The sequence below is a fragment of the Adiantum capillus-veneris genome, chromosome 17 (assembly GCF_014529385.1).
Source record: "Adiantum capillus-veneris isolate H3 chromosome 17, ASM1452938v2, whole genome shotgun sequence".
NCBI lineage: Eukaryota > Viridiplantae > Streptophyta > Polypodiopsida > Polypodiales > Pteridaceae > Adiantum > Adiantum capillus-veneris.
In genome coordinates, this window is record NC_140947.1 from 24,897,943 (window position 1) to 24,903,942 (window position 6,000).

A 6,000-nucleotide genomic window follows, 5' to 3' on the forward strand; every position below is an offset into this window, starting at 1 on the left:
GGTTGGTTGTACATATGAGTAGTAGTTGTCGGGTCATCGGGATCATCTTCTTCATATATGGTCAGCATCTTCGTCTTGAGTAGCAAGTCTATACACAACACATCTGCACTATCCCTGCACATCTGAGACTCGACACCCCCATTGTACCTGTGAGTTATGGGTTGGAGCTGAGTGTGTTGCCACGCCAGAGTCTGTATCTGTTTCTTGAGATAGTCGAGTTCATATGTTCTGGTATGTTATTGTTGTTGTGTCTCTGTGTTGATCAGCTGTTATCTATTGTTTCCTTTGTTTTCATTCTGTTTTGAGTGAGATGTCATGCACATTGCACTGAGGAGCACCCACTATAGAGAGCACGACACACTATCCGCGCTACAGGTGCTCTCATTTTTGGCACGCCCGGTGGGACCTCAACTGAAGTCTCACTCTCTGTTGAGGTGCAAAGCGAGGAAGCTAGCTGGTTTTCACCTAGCTTTGCCTACTTTGCTTTGCACTGTGTAGCCGTTGGTCTGCTATTCTCTCACCTTGGTCCAACCAGCTCTCATCCCCATCTAGGCCTTCCTCGTCCCTGGTCTAGTTCTTCCTCGTCCCTGGTCCAACCTGGTGGTCTAGTCATTTGCCCTAGTCTAGTAGTTCAGCCAGTGTAAGGTCTTCTTGTCCAAAGCTTGGTTGGGTTTGTGGTCGCTGCATGACACATACAAGGCAGTCATTAGAGCGTCAAAGCGCACTACTGAGTCCTTTGAAGTACTACAACAGAAGACGACCCTTGGTAACTAGTAGAAGTCCACCAACCTCATTACCCATACCTCCACATACGGCATCACCCATTCCTCCATCCGGCTCCACATCTTCTAGGTCACCTTCCCTAGTAAAGCTCTCTCCTATTTTGTTACAGGAGGCTATTGAGCAACGGGCTCCTGAGCAAGAGGCCATGGAGGCGTTGACCAGTGTGTTGGCCAAGGTAAACATCGAGTTCCTACTTTCAAGGGACTCTCCTCAGAAGATGCAGACAACCATGCACGGAGGTTTGTATCTCTCTGTAGAGGTCATGGTCTTAATAGAGAAGATGCTTATTTGGTGTTGTTTCCATCAACATTGGTTGGCTTAGCAGACAAGTGGTACAATCAGTTTGCAGAGAACCATTTTGCAACTTGGGCAGCTTTACGAGAACAATTATGTGCGGCATTTAGGCCAGGTGACTACCAGGAAAAGGTTTTGGATGAGTTGGCCAACATGGTGCTCCTGCCCCAGAGGAGACTGTTGGAGATCTAGTGACTAAAACCAAGTCTCTAGTTGACAAGCTTCCTCAGCAGCCAGGGGAATTTATGGTTAAGAAGTGGGTGGAGAAGGCTCTTCCCAAAACCTCCCAACAAAAACTCCGAAAGAGTCTCCGACCTGATGCCACTCTGGAGGAGTTTGTCACGGCTGCTACTAGGATAGAGGGAGCTAGAAAGTTGTTCACCAACTCCCCTTAGGTAGAGACCTCCTCAGTGTTTTTGAAAAGTCCTTCTGATCCATTAACTTCTTTACATAGGGAACTTGAAGCCCTAAAACTACAACGCCCTCTTCAAGAGGAGAAATCAATCTCTCTTAGAAAGGAGAAACCCCCACATCTCTAGGCTTTGGATCAAATCAAGAGAGAGCTAGAATAGCTTCGGTCTCGACATGAGGCTAAGGCTATGGTATGGTGCAGCTCGCGCTCTCTCTAGGACACCCCCCACAGGACTGTCCCCTTCGGGCTTATTGCCCCTTCTGCGAAAATTATGGGCATGAAGACAAGGATTGCTACTATATCGAGGGATTGCGGCAAATACAACAAAGCCTAGGTCCTTTTCTCCAACAAGGGCTAGCACCTACATCCAACATGGTTTCACCCTATGGCCATCAAAACCTTATGCCACCTCTGCTGACAACACCTCCTATACAAGGTATGCGCAACAACTTTGCATCCCCGAGCTTTTATCATGGTAATGCTCCTTCAGTTCCCCAAAGCTTCTACACGTCAGCATTCGTCCCCATGCAGCAAGGGCCAAGACCACCTCGCCCCTCTAATAGGCCAAATTTTTGCTAGAGGTGTGGGGAGTATGGACATTATTAGAGCAAATGTCCCTTGCAAAAAGGGTCCCCCCCTTGCCGACACTGCCCTGAAGCTAAGGATCACTATGGTAAGGACTTCCCAAAACAACGTGCATCCACATCTGCAAGCACAAGCCAGAACGAGCAGGAGTTTACATTCCCAAGGGTTCACCTCATCACAGTAAGCACCATTCCGCAGGCCCCGCCTTCCACTCTTGTAGTTGCCTTTGGAGATGGGTTGAAGCAAGTGGAAGACCCGACTGATGTGCTCACACGGGCATAGAGAGCCGCTCTTGGTCTCAGCCTCCTTGACGGTCCAATTTTTTCGTCTCCAGTCACACAAATGAGTCAAACTCCCCTAATAGCTGACAAACCAGCATGTACTGCCAAGAGCCAACCTACCTCTCTTCTATCGGATATTGATGGTGCTTTCATGGAAGCAGTACAAGACTTGCAAAATCTTAAGATACCAGAGCAAACATTGATCAAAAGACAGAAGCCTACAACAGAGACTATCTTGAAAAACATCTTTCAGCAAGTGTCATTGTACGACATGCTTCGAATTGATGCAAGTTTTTGAGGTTGAAGGAGTACGAGCGGAAGTGCGATGCGAGAGAGAGTGCGAGAAGAAGAGCACGACGATATGGTGAACTCGCTCTACTGTAATGTGTAGAGCATAGTGAGTTCTTATTAGGTTTTTACAAAAGAATATGTGTACATACCTGGCGGCCCGCCCACTTACCTGGGCGACCACATTGGGCTTTATACCCCAACAACCTCCCACTTAAAGTCCAATGTGGTACTTTAAGTGTGAGAGAAGCTACTATACAAGCTAATATACAAGAGATGTAGAGAAGTGATGTACTACCCTACACCTAACTGCTTGCGAAAATGCACAAAGCTCTCTGAGGGAAGTCCTTTTGTAAGTAGATCAGCAGGATTTTCTATGGTGTGAACTTTGACAAGCTGATGTTGCTTATCCTCGAGCATTTCCCTGATGAAATGATACTTCACATCCACATGCTTTGTCTTTGAGTGATAAACTGGATTGCGACCCAATTGTATAGCACTTTGACTATCACAACATAACACAGGCATCTCTTCTTTGATTCCCAAATCTGTTACTAGTCGATTAAGCCAAATTGATTCTTTGCATGCCTCGGATGCTGCAACATATTCAGCCTCTGTAGTAGATTGAGTAACACAATCTTGTAATCTAGAACGCCATGATACTGGTCCACCAGCCAATGTAAAGACATACCCTGACGTAGACCTTCGGTTGTCTAAGTCACCTGCATAATCTGAGTCTGTAAAACCCTTTACACTTAGCTCCTGACTCCCATAGCATATACGCATAATCTTTGTAGCTTTCAGGTATCTCAATATTCCTTTCACTGCCTCCCAATGTTTCTTGCCTGGGTTTGACATGTATCGACTTACTACTCCCACTGCAAATGCAATGTCTGGGCGAGTAGCAATCATTGCATACATCAAACTACCCACTGCAGACGCATATGGAATCTTATCCATTTCAGCCTGTTCTTCCTTAGACACAGGACAATCTTGTTTGCTAAGTTTCACATATGGTGGCAATGGAACACTCAGTGCCTTTCCCTTCTCCATATTGAAACGTTGCAAAACCTTGTCAATATACTCTGTTTGAGATAACCAAATCAACTTCTTTGATCTGTCTCTCTCAATGTGCATACCAAGTATATGACTTGCCTCACCCATGTCTTTCATGTCAAACGATTTTGCCATCTTTGACTTCAAAGCTGAAATTTCTTCCAAGTGCTTGCCAGCAATCAACATGTCATCCACATACAAAATAAGGATCAGCCAACTACCATCCTTAGCCTTCTTTGCATATAGACAGTGATCGAACTCACTACGTTTGTAGCCTTGAGAAAGCATAAAATTGTGGAATTTATGGTACCATGCCCTCGGTGATTGTTTTAAGCCATAAAGACTCTTTAACAACTGGCATACCCAATCTTCCTTGCCTTTCTCAACAAACCCTTCTGGCTGCTGCATGTCAATTTCCACATCTAAATCACCATGCAAGAACGTTGTCTTGACATCCATTTGGTGCAACACCAAATCTAATATGGCAACCAATGCAAGAAAGCATCTCAATGTAGTCATCTTGACAACCGGAGAGAAGACTTCATCAAAGTCAATGCCTTGTTCTTGCTTAAAGCTCTTGGCAACAAGCCTTGCTTTGTACTTTGGTTGACGATCATGAGCGGTGATCTTATACCTGTAAACCCATTTACAAGGTAGAGCCTTTTTGCCCTGTGGTAATTTAACTAGCTTCCATGTCTTGTTTTTATGCAGAGCTGTCATCTCTGACTGCATGGCCAATTGCCAATTCCCGGAGTCCTTCATTTGCACTGCTTCCTTGTAACATGAAGGCTCATTGCAATCAGTCAACATGACATAGTTCATAGATGGAACAAACCTATCAGGAGGTCGCGTGACACGTCCAGATCTACGCACAATAGGTGGCTCAGGCTCAGCCACAACCTGTGGTTCCACTCTATCCTGTCCTTGCTCCTCTTGAGCCCTGACATTTTGTCCTGCACGTGCAGGTCCATCTTCTTGGAAGACAACTCTTCTAATCTCCTCAACCCTCTCTGGTTTACAATGATATTTGGATTCATTAAAGTGAACATCATTGTTGTGGACAACCTTTCTGGATTCGGGATCCCAAAGTCTGTACCCCATCTCACCAGAATTACCATAGCCTAGAAAGATGCACTTTCTACTCTTTGGCTCAAGTTTGTTCCTAAATTCCTTTGGAACGTGAGTATATGCCTCACAGCCAAAGACTCTGAGATGCTTGTATGAGGGCATTTTGCCTGACCATACCATCTCTGGCACTGAATCCTTCTGCAAAACCTTGCTAGGAGATCTATTTACAAGATGAACAGCTGTTGATACAGCTTCAGCCCAAAACCCATTTGGCAGCTGTGCATTAGACAACATACTTCTGACCTTCTCTTGTATGGTCCTATTCATCCTCTCAGCAACACCATTTTGAGGAGGATTGTAAGGAGCAGTAAGTTCACGTTTTATACCTTTTGACTCACAAAAGTCCTGAAAGGCCTTTGAAACATACTCTCCTGTCACTGTCCTGTAAGCATAGACTGCGACAATGCCTCAATGGCAGTAAAGCAAAGATGCAATCCCAAGTGTCTAACTCACAGTCAATACATCCTAGCTGCCTATCTAAGGGTGCTCGAGGGATCACTCCAAGACCTGTATCACTGAAAGGATCTCAACATTCGAGAATCCCCCAGCTCAATAAAACCTCTCTCGACCCTCAACAAAGGCTGCAGTAAATCTGACAGTACATAGACTTCCCACAAAATCATACATCCACAAATTTCCCACTATATGTTGTAACCGCTGCGGCGGTTGTTTGCTGCGTGACTCACAGCCAACAAACCCTCAACAAACATACATCATCTCTGACAATACATCCCATGTGGAAGTACCTGCAATGTCAGGATGAAATCTGGAATATCAAGCAGCAAACACAAGCTACTTGATGAACTAGTGGATGTCGCCTACAGTCTGTGTGTAGATGCGCCCGTGTCGTATGTGACACGCCTCCAAGAACTGTGAGCCGTCCTTCGATGTGTAGACAACCACAAATCAACACTCTGGGAGTGTCGATATCCTCAGCACCTGCAGTCGTAGGCCAAAAACCCCAAATTTGCAGAGTCGGATCTGCACTCGCCGAGACCACGTAGTCGAAAATGGCCTGCGCAGACCTTTGTCGAAGCCGAACGGTGGCCGAGATGACCTCAGAATGAAATTCTGAGAACACCAAGCCCTTAGGGCTTGCCCATAGGATTTGGGGCCGTGTCTTCGCATGTCGAATTTCACTCCAATCTGAGCTGGTGACTCTAGCCTCCTGCA